Source organism: Ranitomeya imitator, chromosome 3, assembly GCF_032444005.1.
Source record: "Ranitomeya imitator isolate aRanImi1 chromosome 3, aRanImi1.pri, whole genome shotgun sequence".
Lineage (NCBI taxonomy): Eukaryota > Metazoa > Chordata > Amphibia > Anura > Dendrobatidae > Ranitomeya > Ranitomeya imitator.
In genome coordinates, this window is record NC_091284.1 from 555,942,175 (window position 1) to 555,959,763 (window position 17,589).

General features: G+C 45.4%; 1 protein-coding gene across 2 annotated transcripts in view; it reads right to left on the reverse strand.

Annotated features, from left to right (window-relative positions):
- ARHGEF7 (Rho guanine nucleotide exchange factor 7) overlaps positions 1-17,589 on the reverse strand; it is a 190,424-nt gene that overhangs the window by 143,600 nt on the left and 29,235 nt on the right. The gene's annotated exons all lie outside the window — the stretch shown is intronic.

The window sequence follows — 17,589 nt, forward strand, 5'->3', positions numbered from 1 at the left end:
AATCACAGAGATATGTCACACAAAATAATTAATAAGTAACATTTCCCACATGTCTACTTTACATCAGCACAATTTTGGAACCAAACTTTTTTTTTTGTTAGGCAGTTTATAAGGGTTAAAAGTTGACCAGCAATTTCACATTTATAAAACACCATTTTTTTTTAGGGACCACATCTCATTTGAAATCATTTTGAGGGGTCTATATGATAGAAAATACCCAAGTGTGACACCATTCTAAAAACTGCACCCCTCAAGGTGCTCAAAACCGCATTCAAGAAGTTTATTAACCCTTCAGGTGTTTCACAGGAATTTTTGGAATGTTTAAAAAAAAAAGAACATTTAACTTTTTTTTACAAAAAAATACTTCTGCTCCAATTTGTTTTATTTTACCAAGGGTAACAGGAGAAAATGGACCCCAAAAGTTGTTCTACAATTTGTCCTGAGTACACCGATACGCCATATGTGGGGGTAAACCACTGTTTGGGCGAATGGCAGAGGTTGGAAGGGAATGAGCGACATTTGACTTTCCAATGCAAAATTGACAGGAATTGAGATGGGACACCATGTTGCGTTTGGAGAGCCCCTGATGTGCCTAAACATTGAAACCCCCCACAAGTGACACCATTTTGGAAAGTAAACCCCCTAAGGAACTTATATAGATGTGTTGTGAGAGCTTTGAACCCTCAAGTGTTTCACTACAGTTTATAACTCAGAGCCGTGAAAATAAAAAATCATTTTTTCCCACAAAAATGTTGTTTAGCCCCCCCAGCTTTGTATTTTCCAAAGGGTAACAAGAGAAATTGGACCCCAAAAGTTGTTGTCCAATTTGTCCTGAGTACGCTGATACCCCATAAGTTGGGGTAAACCCGTTTGGGCACACGGGAGAGCTCGGAAGGGAAGGAGCGCTGTTTTACTTTTCAACGCAGAATTAGCTTGAATTGAGATCAGATGCCATGTCGCGTTTGGAGAGCCCTGATGTGCCTAAACAGTGGGAACCCCCAATTATAACTGAAACCCTAATCCAACCACACCCCTAATCCCAACACACCCCTAACCCTAATCCCAACCCTAACCATACCCCTAACTCCAGCACACCCCTAATCCCAACCATAACCCTAACCACACCCCTAACCCTGACACACCCCTAACCCTAATCCCAACTGTAAATGTAATCCAAACCCTAACTTTAGCCCCAACCCTAACTGTAGCCCTAACCCTAATTTTAGCTCCAACTCTAACTGTAGCCCTAACACTAGCCCTAACCCTAGACCTAACCCTAATGGGAAAATGAAAATAAATACTTTTTTAAATTTTATTATTTTTACCTAAGGGGGTGATGAAGGGGGATTTGATTTACTATTTATAGCGGGTATTTTAGCGGATTTTTATGATTGGCAGCTGTCACACACTAAAAGACGCTGTTTACTGCAAAAAAAATAGTTTTTGCGTCTCCACATTTTGAGAGCTATAATTTTTCCATATTTTGGTCCACAGAGTCATGTGAGGTCTTGTTTTTTTGCAGGACGAGTTAACGCTTTTATTGGTATCATTTTCGTGACATTTTCTGATCGCTTTTTATTCCGATTTTTGTGAGGCAGAATGACCAAATACCAGCTATTCATGAATTTCTTTTGGGGGGGGAGGGGGGCGTTTATACCGTTCCACGTTTGGTAAAATTGATAAATCACACCTCACCACCTGTGCACTTGACCCCATCCCTTCCCACTTGCTCCCCAACCTCACTAACACGCTCATTCCAGCCCTAACCCATCTCTTCAACCTATCGCTGTCTTCTGGTACTTTCCCCTCTGCCTTCAAACATGCCACCATCACACCCATCCTCAAAAAAGCTAACCTTGACCCAACCGCTATGCCCAGCTATCGCCCCATATCACTGTTCCCGTTTGCTTCCAAACTCCTTGAGCAGCATGTCCATGGTCAACTTTCCTCCCACCTCTCATCTAACTCTCTCCTTGACAACCTCCAATCTGGCTTCCGCCCCCACCACTCCACCGAATCTGCTCTGACCAAAATTACTAATGACTTACAGCCAAAGCTAACAGACAGTTCTCCATCCTCCTCCTTCTCGATCTGTCCTCTGCTTTCGACACAGTCAACCACCTCCTACTGCTACAGATTCTTTCTTCCCTCGGCATCAAAGGCCTTGCCCTGTCCTGGATTGCCTCATACCTTTCTGACCGCACATTTAGCGTTTCCCACTCACACACTACCTCCTCACCCCGCCCCCTCTCTGTTGGGAGTCCCTCGAGGCTCTGTCCTAGGTCCTCTACTTTTTTCCATCTATACCCTTGGCCTAGGACAACTCAAAGTCCCATGGCTTCTAGTACCACCTATATGCGGACGACACTCAGATCTACCTCTCTGGCTCAGATGTCGCCTCTCTTCTGTCCAGAATCCCGGAGTGTCTGTCAGACATATCCTCCTTCAACTCTCACTTCCTAAAACTCAATGTAGACAAAACCGAACTCATCATCTTTCCCCCATCTTGCGTATCCCCCCTACCTGAACTATCTATTATAGTAAACGGCATCACGCTCTCTCCCGCACCTGAAATTCGCTGCCTCGGGGTAACTCTCGATTCTGCCCTGTCCTTCAAACCGCACGTCCAAACCCTTGCCACCTCCTGTCGCCTCCAACTCAAAAATATTGCCAGAATCCGTCCCTTCCTCAGCTCGCAATCTACTAAAACTCTTGTGCATGCCCTCATCATCTCCCGCCTCGATTACTGCAACACCCTCCTCTGTGGCCTCCCCGCTAACTCCCTTGCACCACTCCAGTCTGTCCTCAACTCTGCTGCTCGGCTAATCCACCTCTCTCCTCGCTACTCCCCTACTTCACCTCTCTGCAAAGCCCTCCACTGGCTCCCAATTCCCCAGCGAATCCAGTTCAAACTACTAACACTGATCTAGAAAGCCATCCACAACCTGTCCCCTCCCTATATCTCTGAACTAATCTCCCATTATCTTCCCTCATGTCATCTTCGATCCTCCCAAGACCTCCTCCCCTCCACACTCATTCGTTCCTCACACAACCGCCTCCAAGATTTCTCCCGAATATCCCCCATCCTCTGGAATTCCACGCCTCAACACGTCCGATTATCCACCACCCTTGGATCCTTCAGAAGGAACCTGAAAACCTATCTCTTCAGGAAAGCCTACAGCCTGCAATAACCATTCTGCTGCCTCACCGACCGTCCGAGCTGCCGCCACGTCACCGACCACCCGAGCTGCCGCCTCACCACCACAAGTGCTGCAGCACACCAACCTCCTGTCTCTTCCCCACTATCCTGAAGAATGTAAGTCCGCAAGGACAGGGTCCTCTCCCCTCTGTACCAGTCTGTCACTGTAAATTTGTTTACTGTTAACGATATCTATAACCCTGTATGTAACCCCTTTTCACATGTACAGCACCATGGAATTAATGGTGCTATATAAATAAATAATAATAATGCAGTTTTATTCTTCGGATCAGAACATTTACAGCGATACCTCATTTATATAATTTTTTATGTTTTGGCGCTTTTATACGATAAAAACTATTTTATAGAAAAAATAATTATTTTTGCATCGCTTTATTCTGAGGACTGTAAATTTTTTTTTTTTTTGCTGATGATGCTGTATGGTGGCTCGTTTTTTGCGGGACAAGATGGCGTTTTCAGTGGTACCATGGTTATTTATATCCGTCTTTTTGTTTAGCGGTATTTTTGCATCGTTTTTTTTTTTTTTTTACAGCGTTCACTGAAGGGGTTAACTAGTGGGACAGTTTTATAAGTGGGGTCGTTACGGACGCGGCAATACTAAATGTGTGTATTTTTATTGTTTTTTTTTATTATTTAGATAAAGAAATTTATTTATGGGAACAATATATTTTTTTTACTTTATAACGTTGTCCCGGGGGGGAAGGCATCACACTATAAGGTCAGATCGCTGATCTGACACTTTGCACAACACTGTGTCAAATCAGCGATCTGATTGTGTCAGATCAGCAATCTGATTGTGTCAGATCAGCGATCTGATTGTGTCAGATCAGCGATCTGATTGTGTCAGATCAGCGATCTGATTGTGTCAGATCAGCGATCTGATTGTGTCAGATCAGCGATCTGATTGTGTCAGATCAGCGATCTGACAAGCAGGGCTGCAGGCTTACCAGCGCCTGCTCTGAGCAGGCGCTTGTAAGCCACCTCCCTGCAGGACCCGGAAGTAGCCCCACGACCATTTTGGATCTGGGGCCTGCAGGGAGGTGACGCTCGGTACAAGGTGAGCACATCGCCTTGTACCGAGGGTCTCGGGGAAGCACGCAGGGAGCCCCCTCCCTGCACGATGCCTCGCTATGCTACCAAAACGCTGCGATCATGTTTGATCGCAGTGTTTCGGGGGTTAATGTGCCAGGAGCGGTCCGTGACCGCTCCTGACACATAGTGCCGGATGTCAGCTGTGATAGTCAGCTGACACCCGGCCGCGCTCCCCCTGCGAGCGCGGCCGATTGCATATGACATACTATCCCATCACTGGGAATTAAGTCCCAGGTCACCTCGACAGGATAGTACGTAATATGGGATTAATGGGTTAAGACTTTCCTAATGGGGGAGCGACTGCCCTACGTATCGCGGTGGGAGAACGTCGCGGACAATGGCCACAGCATAGACTGCAATGCAGATCTGAAAGCAGGTCTGCTTTGGCTATGTTCACATTGGGTTATTCTCATGAGTTTTTTTGAGTAGAAACTTTCGAAAATCCTCGAAAACTCAATTAATTTCAATGGCATATCTATTTTGCTGTTCATATAATATTTTTTAGGGTTTTTTTTTCCTGAAATGTTTTTGACAAGTCGTGGGGGAAAAAGGACCTTGTATGTTACTTAGAAGTGAATCCTTACGGTATGCGCACACAACATTCTCAGGCAGATTCTGACTAAAAAAGTGCTTGAAAAAATGCGAAGAATGAGAATACGCACGGCCATGGCAAAGAGGCTCGTCTGTATGTTCAGTGGTTTGGAGGTCTTTTAATGAGACTTCGAAAAAGGCTAAAAAAAACAGGTCCCTTCTTCAGAAAGCGTCCGCTTGTAAGACGCTAGCTAGTTTATATGGAAAAAAGACTGAATCTTCTGCTTCAAAAACTCAGCAGGTACGTTACCATCTAAATTACATTGTGCGCACCTACCCTGTACGCCCCATTCAGACGTCAGTGTTTTGTACCTACACAAAAAATGGCACAACAGTCATCAGTGTTTGGTCAGTGAGTCATGAGCTTGGTCAGTGAGTTATCAGTGTTTGGTTAGTGTGTCATCAGTGTTTGGTCAGTCAGTGAGTCATCAGTGTGTCATCAGTGTTTGGTTAGTGAGTTATCAGTGTTTGGTCAGTGAGTCATGTGCTTTGTCAGTGAGTTATTTTGGTTTGGTGAGTGTGTCATCAGTGTTTGGTCAGTGTGTCATCAGTGTTTTGAACCTGTCATTAATGTTTTTCACAAATGGATAAATACATTACAAAGTCTCTCCTATGTTTTGCAGTGTTAGGCTGTGTGCCTACATTGCGTGATTTTATGCGTTTCTGCTGCGTTTTTTGCCGCAGCGGAAACGCACGAAAACCGCATTCCCATGCAAGACTATGGGATTCCGCAGTTGCTGTGCCCATGCTGCCGATTTTCCCGCTGCGGAATCGCATAGCGATAATATCCACATAATGTTCATTATTTCTGCGGAATCACAGCGATTCTGCCGCCATAGGAATTGGGCTATGCCCACCATGTGTAAAGTGAGTGCTTCATGTGCGGATGATACCCAGGGTATAAAGGAGAGGAGACTCTCCTCTAGGCCCGTGGGAAAAATATTTCTGAAAAAAATAAAAATAAAAAAATATGGTTATATTTACCTTCCGATGGACCCCCGGAGTCCTCCCGCCTCTCAGCGGTGCATGCGGCGGCTTCCGTTCCCAGGGAAGCATTGCGTGAATCACCTGGGATGATGTCGCGGTCACGAGACCGTGATGTCACAAAGGTCCTTCACGCAAAGCATCCCTGGGAACGGAACATGCCAGGAGCGCCGCTGAGGAGATCGGGGCGGTCAGAAGGTGAGAATAACCATATTTTTTTAATTATTTTTAACATTCTATCTTTTACTATTGATGCTCCATAGGCAGCATTAATAGTTAAAAGTTGGTCACACTTGTCAAGCACTATACTTGACAAGTGTGACCAACCTGTCAATCACTTTTCCAAGCAATGCTTCAAATCGCTTGAAAAACGCAAGCATTGTGAAAACTAAAAACGCTTGCAAAATGCTTGTGTTTTGCGGGAAAACGCATGCGAATTCCGCATGCGTTTTACCGGCGGCAGGGAGTTGCGGAAATGCTGCTGACATTTCCGCAAGCATTTCTGCAACGTGGGCACATAGCCTTAATCACGGATATCACATCGGTTACACATGCTGGAGATTAAAAAAATGGCATGTCTTAAGGTACCTTCACACTGAACAACTTAACAACGATATCGCTAGCGATCCGTGACGTTGCAGCGTCCTGGCTAGCGATATCGTTGTGTTTGACACGCAGCAGCGATCTGGATCCTGCTGTGACATCGTTGGTCGGAGCAGAAAGGCCAGAACTTTATTTAGTCGCTGGATCTCCCGCAGACATCGCTGAATCGGCGTGTGTGACGCCGATTCAGCGATGTCTTCATTGGTAACCAGGGTAAACATCGGGTTACTAAGCGCAGGGCCGCGCTTAGTAACCCGATGTTTACCCTGGTTACCAGTGTAAATGTAAAAAAAAAAAACCACTACATACTTACATTCCGGTGTCTGCCGCGTCCCCCGGCGTTCTGCTTCCCTGCACTGTGTCAGCGCCGACCGGCCGTAAAGCAGAGCACAGCGGTGACGTCACCCAAGTGTCACATCAGACTATTCAAAACCAGACAATCTGGTGGTGTGGTCAGGTGCCCTTGCTAGACGACCTGTAACAGTACCTGACCATACTGGGTACAGGCATCGTCTTGCATAGCCCAGGGAGCATCTGTGCTGGACGAGCTCCCAGTGCGCCTCAGTACTGTTCACTGATGAAAGTCGAATTCATGCTTAACAGAAATGACGACTGCCAATGATGTCTGAGTCAACAAAGAGAGCACTATCAATTAGCCACTGTTGTCACCAGACAAGTCTTGGTTGGTGATGTTACAGTGTGGGCAGGTGAGTCTACTCATTACAGAACTCCCCTACACTTTGTGAGTGGTACAGTGACATGCCCCTACTACTTGAATACCATCATTAATCAAGTCATTGTGTCTGTGCACAAACAACACAGACCTAATTTCATCTTCATGGATGACCATGCTCCAGCTCATTGAGGTCTTCATTAGGGGACACCTGCTGGAGACTGGGGTACCTCAAATGGAGTGGCCTGCACTTTCTCCAGACCTGAATCCCATAGAAAACCTATAGGACCAGCTGAGTCGCTGTGTAGAGGCTAGTAACTCCTGTACCCAAGAACCTCAATGACCTGAGGGCCACCCTTCAAGAAGAGTTGGATGCCATGTCTCAGCAGACAATAACTCGAATTGTGAACAGCATGAGACATCGTTGTCAAGTTGTGATGCTCAAGGCCACATAACAAGTTATTGAGACGTTAACATTTTGGGGGGTATACCCACCACTGGTGGCATTTGTTTCAATATTTGTTTGAAATTAGGAATTCACCATTGCATGCTTTTACATAAATGCCTACTTCATGATAAAGTATCACTGTAGTGTGAACTTTTTACATTTTCCATAAATGTCACCTGACAGCCAAATATCCCTAACTTTGTGAGTAGTGCGGATGTACACACATACAGTGGGGCAAAAAAGTATTTAGTCAGTCAGCAATAGTGCAAGTTCCACCACTTAAAAAGATGAGAGGCGTCTGTAATTTACATCATAGGTAGACCTCAACTATGGAAGACAAACTGAGAAAAAAAAATCCAGAAAATCACATTGTCTGTTTTTTTAACATTTTTTTTGCATATTATGGTGGAAAATAAGTATTTGGTCAGAAACAAACAATCAAGATTTCTGGCTCTCACAGACCTGTAACTTCTTCTTTAAGAGTCTCCTCTTTCCTCCACTCATTACCTGTAGTAATGGCACCTGTTTAAACTTGTTATCAGTATAAAAAGACACCTGTGCACACCCTCAAACAGTCTGACTCCAAACTCCACTATGGTGAAGACCAAAGAGCTGTCAAAGGACACCAGAAACAAAATTGTAGCCCTGCACCAGGCTGGGAAGACTGAATCTGCAATAGCCAACCAGCTTGGAGTGAAGAAATCAACAGTGGGAGCAATAATTAGAAAATGGAAGACATACAAGACCACTGATAATCTCCCTCGATCTGGGGCTCCCCGCAAAATCCCACCCCGTGGGGTCAGAATGATCACAAGAACGGTGAGCAAAAATCCCAGAACCACGCGGGGGGACCTAGTGAATGAACTGCAGAGAGCTGGGACCAATGTAACAAGGCCTACCATAAGTAACACACTACGCCACCATGGACTCAGATCCTGCAGTGCCAGGCGTGTCCCACTGCTTAAGCCAGTACATGTCCGAGCCCGTCTGAAGTTTGCTAGAGAGCATTTGGATGATCCAGAGGAGTTTTGGGAGAATGTCCTATGGTCTGATGAAACCAAACTGGAACTGTTTGGTAGAAACAGAACTTGTCGTGTTTGGAGGAAAAAGAATACTGAGTTGCATCCATCAAACACCATACCTACTGTAAAGCATGGTGGTGGAAACATCATGCTTTGGGGCTGTTTCTCTGCAAAGGGGCCAGGACGACTGATCCGGGTACATGAAAGAATGAATGGGGCCATGTATCGTGAGATTTTGAGTGCAAACCTCCTTCCATCAGCAAGGGCATTGAAGATGAAACGTGGCTGGGTCTTTCAACATGACAATGATCCAAAGCACACCGCCAGGGCAACGAAGGAGTGGCTTCGTAAGAAGCATTTCAAGGTCCTGGAGTGGCCTAGCCAGTCTCCAGATCTCAACCCTATAGAAAACCTTTGGAGGGAGTTGAAAGTCCGTGTTGCCAAGCGAAAAGCCAAAAACATCACTGCTCTAGAGGAGATCTGCATGGAGGAATGGGCCAACATACCAACAACAGTGTGTGGCAACCTTGTGAAGACTTACAGAAAATGTTTGACCTCTGTCATTGCCAACAAAGGATATATTACAAAGTATTGAGATGAAATTTTGTTTCTGACCAAATACTTATTTTCCACCATAATATGCAAATAAAATGTTAAAAAAACAGACAATGTGATTTTCTGGATTTTTTTTTCTCAGTTTGTCTCCCATAGTTGAGGTCTACCTATGATGTAAATTACAGACGCCTCTCATCTTTTTAAGTGGTGGAACTTGCACTATTGCTGACTGACTAAATACTTTTTTGCCCCACTGTACGTGTAGTGGACAGACTGCATACATAGAATGTAAGTCCGCAAGGACAGGGTCCTCTACCCTCTGTACCAGTCATTGTAAATTTGTTTACTGTAAACGATATCTATAATGCTGTATGTAATCCCTTTCTCATGTACAGCACCATTGAATTATTGGTGCTATATAAATAACAATAATATCTTTATGCCTGCAGTAATCACATATATATGTACATACAACCCCTGGCAAAAATTATAGAATCACCGGTCTTGGAGGATGTTCATTCAGATGTTTAATTTTGTAGAAAAAAAGCAGATCACAGACATGGCACAAAACTAAAGTAATTTCAAATGGCAACTTTCTAACTTTAAGAAACACTAGAAGAAATCAAGAACAAAAAAATGTGGTAGTCAGTAATGGTTATTTTTTTAAACCAAGCATAGGGGAAAATTATGGACTCACTCAATTCTCAAGGAAAAAATTATGGAATCACCCTGTATATTTTAATTCCTAAAACTAACACATGCATCAAATTAGATCTGCTCGTTAGTCTGCATCTAAAAAGGAGTGAATACATCTTGGAGAGCTGTTGCACCAAGTGGACTGACATGAATCATGGCTCCAACACAAGAGCTGTCAATTGAAACAAAGGAGAGGATTATCAAATTCTTAAAATAGGGTAAATCATCACGCAATGTTGCAAAAGATGTTGGTTGTTCACAGTCAGCTGTGTCTAAAATCTGGATCAAATACAAACAACATGGGAAGGTTGTTAAAGGCAAACATACTGGTAGACCAAGGAAGACATCAAAGCGTCAAGACTGGAAACTTAAAGCAATATGTCTCCAAAACAGGAAATGCACAACAAAACAAACAAATGAGGAAGGAATGGGTGGAAACTGGAGTCAACGTCTGTGACCGAACTGTAAGAAGCCACCTAAAGGAAATAATATTTACATACAGAAAAGCTAAATGAAAGCCATCATTAACACCTAAACAGAAAAAAACAAGGTTACAATGGGCTAAGGAAAAGCAATTGTGGACTGTGGATGACTGGATGACAGTCATATTCAGTGACGAATCGTGAATCTGCATTGGGCAAGGTGATGATGCTGGAACTTTTGTTTGGTGTCGTTCCAATGAGATTTATAAAGATGGCTGCCTGAAGAGAACATGCAAATTTCCAGTCATTGATGATATGGGGCTGCATGTCAGGTAAAGGCACTGGGGAGATGGCTGTCATTATATCTTCAACAAAAGCACAAGTTTATGTTGATATTTTGGACACTTTTCTTATCCCATCAATTGAAAGGATGTTTGGGGATGATGAAATCATTTTTCAAGATGATAATGCATCCTGCCATAGAGCAAAAACTGTGAAAACATTCCTTGAAAAATGACACATAAGGTCAATGTTATGGCCTGCAAATAGTCCGGATCTCAATCCAATTGAAAATCTTTGGTGGAAGTTGAAGAAAATGGTCCATGACAAGGCTCCAACCTGCAAAGTTGATCTGGCAACAGCAATCAGAGAAAGTTGGTGCCAGATTGATGAAGAGTACTGTTTGACACTCATTAAAGGGAATCTGTCACCTAATTTTGGCCCTATATGGCCTGCTTCACACATTAGTTTTTAGCCATCAGGCACAATCCGGCTAATTTTGAAAAAACGGATCCGTTGCAAATTGTGGAAAACTGATGCGACGGATCCGTTTTTCTTTTATTTAACCCGGGGATAGAGTTTGGACTTCCTGTTCCAGGGGGGAGAGAGATTTTCCACAATGGAAAATGAAAGGAAAAAAAACCAGAATCGGTCGCCGGATTCCATTATTTCACCTCACGTTTCATCCGTTTTTCGCTGGAACCGTCGCTGGGCGTTTTCTCTCCGGACAGAAAAAACGTTCCTCTGTACTTTTTCTCCAGCCGCCGGAAAAAAATTTTTGGACAGTTCCAGTAAAAAACGGATGAAATGTGGGGCCATCTGTCACAATCCGGCGCTAATACAAGTCTATGAGAAAAAAACAGATCCGGCGGCAACTATTGCCGCATCCGTTTTTTTTTTGAAAATTCGCCGGATTGTGCCTGACGGCAAAAACCTGATGTGTGAAAGGGGCCTAAGCATCGGCCACCGCCATCAGGGGCTTATCGACAGCATTCTGTAATGCTGTCGATAAGCCCCCGATGTAACCTGAAAGATAAGAAAAACAAGTTAATTATACTCAATCAGAGGCAGTCCGGTGCGGTCCGGGTCCGGCGCCTCCCATCGTCATACTATGTCTTCATCCTCCTTGCTTCTGTTGCGGCTCCTGCGCAGGCATACTGATTTGCCCTGTTGACGGCAGCGTAAAGTACTGCAGTGCGCAGGCGCTGGGCCTCTCTGACCTTTCCCGGCACCTGCGCACTGCAGTACTTTGCTCTGCCCTCAACAGGGTAGAGAATTACGCCTGCGCAGGAGCCACGATAGAAGCAAGGAAAAGGACGTCATTGTATGAAGATAGGACCCGCGACACCCATCGGACCGGACCGCTCCCCAGGTGAGTACAATCTAAAGGTACCGTCACATTTAGCGACGCTGCAGCGATCCAGACAACGATCCCGATCGCTGCAGCGTCGCTGTTTGGTGGCTAGAGAGTTGTCACACAGACAGCTCTCCAGCGACCAACGATGCCGGTCCCCTGGTAACCAGGGTAAACATCGGGTTACTAAGCGCAGGGCCGCGCTTAGTAACCCGATGTTTACCCTGGTTACCATCGTAAACGTAAAAAAAACAAACACTACATACTTACCTTCCGGTGTCTGTCCCCCAGCGCTGTGCTTCTCTGCACTGTGTAAGCGCCGGCCGGAAAGCACAGCGGTGAAGTCACCGCTGTGCTCTGCTTTCCGGCTGGCCGGCGCTCACAGTGCAGAGAAGCACAGCGCCGGAGGACAGACAGCGGAAGGTAAGTATGTAGTGTTTGTTTTTTTTACGTTTACGCTGGTAACCAGGGTAAACATCGGGTTACTAAGAACGGCCCTGCGCTTAGTAACCCGATATTTACCCTGGTTACCAGTGAAGACATCGCTGAATCGGCGTCACACACGCCGATTCAGCGATGTCTGCAGGAGGTCCAGCGACGAAATAAAGTGCTGGACTTTCTGCTCCGACCAACGATGGCACAGCAGGATCCTGATCGCTGCTGCCTGTCAAACTCAACGATATCGCTAGCCAGGACGCTGCAACGTCACAGATCGCTAGCGATATTGTTGAGTGTGAAGGTACCTTAACTTGTTTTTCTTATCTTTCAGGTTATATCGAGGGCTTATCTACAGCATTAGGCTATGTGCACACGTTGCAGATTTTTCTGCGGATCTGCAGCGCATCTGCAGTCCGGAGCAGCTTTCCATACGTTTACAGTACAATGTAAACCTATGGAAAACGCAATCCGCAGTGTCCATGCTGCGGGAAAAAATGCGCGGAAACGCTGCGGGTTACATTCCGCAGCATGTCAATTCTTTGTGCGGATTCCGCAGCGGTTTACACCTGCTCCATAATAGGAATCTGCAGGTGTAAAACCGCAGGTGGAATCCGCACAAAATCCACATAAAAACCATGGTAAATCCACAGGTAAAACGCAGTGCCTTTTACCTGAAGATTTCTAAAATCCGCTGCCGAAAAATCCGCAGGGCTCCTTTCTATGTGTGCACATACCCTTACAGAATGTTGTAGATAAGCCCCTGATGGCGGTGGCTGCAGTTTATAGCGGCAAAATGAGGTGACAGGTTCCCTTTAAGTCCATGCCTCAGAGACTGCAAGCTGTTATAAAAGCCAGAGGTGGTGCAACAAAATACTAGTGATATTTTGGAGTGTTTGTTTTTCATGATTCCATAATTTTTTGAATTGAGTGATTCCATAATTTTTGCCCTATGCTTGGTTAAAAAAAGTAACCATTACTGACTACCATATTTTTTGTTCTTGATTTCTTTTAGTGTTTCTTAAAGCCAGAAAGTTGCCATTTGAAATGACTTTAGTTTTGCGCCATGTCTGTGATCTGCTTTTTTTTCTACAAAATTAAAACAACTGAATGAACATCCTCCAAGGCCGGTGATTCCATAATTTTTGCCAGGGGTTGTATAAGGGTATATGTGTTATCTACTTGGCATCATTCAAAAATCTACAATTGTATATACCGTATATACTCGAGTATAAGCCGAGATTTTCAGCCCATTTTTTGGGGCTGAAAGTCCCCCTCTCGGCTTATACTCGAGTCATATACCCGGGGGTCGGCAGGTGAGGGGGAGCGGGGGCTGTGTAGTTATACTTACCTGCTGCGGCGCGGTCCCTGCAGTCCCTGGCTTCCCCGGCGCTGCAGATTCTTCCTGTACTGAGTGGTCACATGGCACCGCTCATTACAGAAATGAATAGGCGGCTCCACCTCCCATAGGGGAGGAGCCGCATATTCATTACTGTAAATGATCGGTAACTGTGACCGCTCAATTACAGGAAGAAACTGCAGCGTCGGGGAAGCCAGGGACTGCAGGGACCGCGCCAGGAGCAGGTAAGGGGAGCGCAGCGCTGCGCGATAGTTACCAGCTCCTCACTCCGGTACGGCTCTGTCTGCAGCGTCCTCTAGCAGTGACGCTCAGGTTAGAGGGCGCGGTGACGTAGTCAGTGCGCGCCCTCTGCTGAGCGTCAGTGCTGGAGACGGAGCCGCACGAGGAGCAGGTAAATATTGAAAGCGCTGGCGTCCTGAGAAGAGAGGTGAGTATGTGATTTTTTTTTTTTATTGCAGCACCAGCAGCATTCTATATGGCACAGCTTTATAAGGAGCATCTATGGGGCCATAATCAACAGTGCAGAGCAATATATATGGGGCACAGCATTATATATGGAGCATCTTTGGGGCCATAATGAACGGTGCAGAACATTCTATATGGCACAGCTTTATAAGGAGCATCTATGGGGCCATAATCAACGGTGCAGAGCAATATATATGGGGCACAGCATTATATATGGAGCATCTATGGGGCCATAATCAACAGTGCAGAGCAATATATATGGGGCACAGCATTATATATGGAGCATCTTTGGGGCCATAATGAACGGTGCAGAACATTCTATATGGCACAGCTTTATAAGGAGCATCTATGGGGCCATAATCAATGGTGCAGAGCAATATACCGTATATGGGGCACAGCTTTATAAGGAGCATCCATGGGGCCATAATCAATGGTGCAGAGCAATACATATGGGGCACAGCTTTATAAGGAGCATCCATGGGGCCATAATCAACGGTGCAGAGCAATATATATATGGCACAGCTTTCTATGGAGCATCTATGGGGCTATAATGAACGGTATAAAGCATTCCATATGGCACAGCTTTATGTGGAGCATCTATGGGGCCATAATGAACGGTGCAGAGCATTGTATATAGCACAGTTGTATATGGAGCATCTATGGGGCAATAATGAACGGTATGGAGCATCTATTTTTAATTTTGAAATTTACCAGTAGCTGCTGCATTTTCCACCCTAGGCTTATACTCGAGTCAATAAGTTTTCCCAGTTTTTTGTGGCAAAATTAGGGGGGTCGGCTTATACTCGAGTATATACGGTATTTAATACAGAACAGGAATAGTTTTTCATGATTATTTTTAATAATCTCAGGTGTTACTCCCCTCTGCTAGCTGTAGCAATGCCTCTGTATTGCAGGCCTAGGCTTTGTTGACAGGCTATAGAGGGGACGTGCCGACTACAGCACCAATGACCACTGAGCACAGTGATTAGCTGCAGCGGTTACATTACATGCACTGGAGATGTGACGTCACCACTGTAGCCTGTCAGCAAAGTCTGGACCAGTGATAACGAGGCATCTTGAAGGATTGGAGGGTGAATAACAGCTGACTTAATAGTTTGAATGACTTAAAATAATAATTCCCAGAAAATCCAATTTAAAATATACACAATGTGCTCATCGCACATATACTGTAGAAGAAATGCCCATTACATACACATCGTATATACACACGTTCAGGGGTGACTGGAGTGTTGATTCACAATCACTGTGACTCAGGTATTGTTTGCATCTACTATATAGTTGTCTAAGGGTCACTTCCGTCTTTCTGTCTGTCCCGGATATTCATTGGCCGCGGCCTCTGTCTGTCATGGAATCCAAGTCGCTGATTGGTCTTGGCAAAACGCCCACGACCATTGCCACGACCAATCAGCGACGGCCACAGTCCGGCGGCAATATGGCCGCTCTTTCCTCCCCGCAGTCAGTGCCGGCTCCATACTCCCCTCCAGTCATCCATTCAGCCCTCACACAGGGTTAATGCCTGCGTTACCGGAGCGCGGTGTAACGCACTCCGGTTACGCAGCTATTAACCCTGTGTGACCAACTTTTTACTATTGAATAATAATAAAAAAAAGTTATTCTCACCCTCCGACGTGTCCCCCTGTCCTCGGCAGTCAAAAGCGGCAGGTTCCGGTGCTAAGGATGGTATGCGAGAAGGACCTGCCATGATGTCACTGTCATGTGACGTCATCACAGGTCCTGCGCTCATACCAACCCTGGGACCAGAAGCTGCCACGTGCACCGCACACAGGCGATATAACTACAAGGGGCCCTCGGAAGGTGAGTATATGGTTCTTTTTTATTTTTTAACCTGTTATATACCTGGCTGGGCAATATACTACGTAGCTGGGCAATATACTACGTGACTGGGCAGTATACTACGTGTCTGTGCTGTATACTTTGTGGCTCTGTGCTGTATACTACGTCGCTGTGCAATATACTACGTGGCTGGGCAATATACTACGTGACTGGGCAATATACTACGTGACTGGGCAATATACTACGTGACTGGGCAATATACTACGTGACTGGGCAATATACTACGTGACTGGGCAATATACTACATGACTGGGCAATATACTACGTGACTGGGCAATATACTACGTGACTGGGCAATATACTACGTGACTGGGCAATATACTACATGGCTGGGCAATACACTACGTGACTGGGCAATATACTACGTGGCTGGGCAATATACTACGTGACTGGGCAATATACTACGTGACTGGGCAATATACTACGTGACTGGGCAATATAATACGTGGCTGGGCAATATACTACGTGGCTGGGCAATATACTACGTGGCTGGGCAATATACTACGTCACTGGGCAATATACTACGTAGCTGAGCAATATACTACGTGGCTGGGCAATATACTACGTGGCTGGGCAATATACTACGTGGGCTGTGCAATATACTACGTGGACATGCATATTCTAGAATACCCGATGCGTTAGAATCGGGCCACCATCTAGTAAAACATAATGATACTGCTACTGGCTGGCTAAAGCCATGACTGTATTGTGATACACTGTGACCATGATTAGTGCTGTAATTAGTGTACAGTAACACTTTCCTATGAGTGTATCACTGCACTATAATACCACTGCGACCATGATTAGAGTTCTGTAAAGGTACCGTCACACATAACGATATCGTTAACGATATCATTGCTTTTTGTGACGTAGCAACGATATCGTTAACGAAATCATGTGTGACAGCGACCAACGATCAGGCCCCTGCTGGGAGATCGTTGGTCGCTGGGGAAAGTCCAGCACTTTATTTCGTCGCTGGATCTCCCGCTGACATCGCTGAATCGGCGTGTGTGACGCCGATTCAGCGATGTCTTCACTGGTAACCAGGTTAAATATCGGGTTACTAAGCGCAGGGCCGCGCTTAGTAACCCGATGTTTACCCTGGTTACCGTTGTAAATGTAAAAAAACAAACAATACATACTTACATTCCCGGTGTCTGGTCATGTCCCCCGCCGTCAGCTTCCCGCACTGACTGGTGAGCGCTGGCCAGCCGTAAAGCACAGCGGCCCTGCGCTTAGTAACCCGATGTTTACCCTGGTTACCCGGGGACTTCGGGATCGTTGGTCGCTGGAGAGCTGTCTGTGTGACAGCTCTCCAGCGACCAAACAGCGACGCTGCAGCGATCGACATCGTTGTCGGTATCGCTGCAGCGTCGCTTAGTGTGACGGTACCTTAAGTGTGCACCCCTTCTCCGCAATATTACTATTATTTCTGTGTTTCCATGTTGATATTTGTCCACTACTCTGTTGCTGTAACATCACTGACTTTAGCCCGATGTAAAGGCATTATTATCT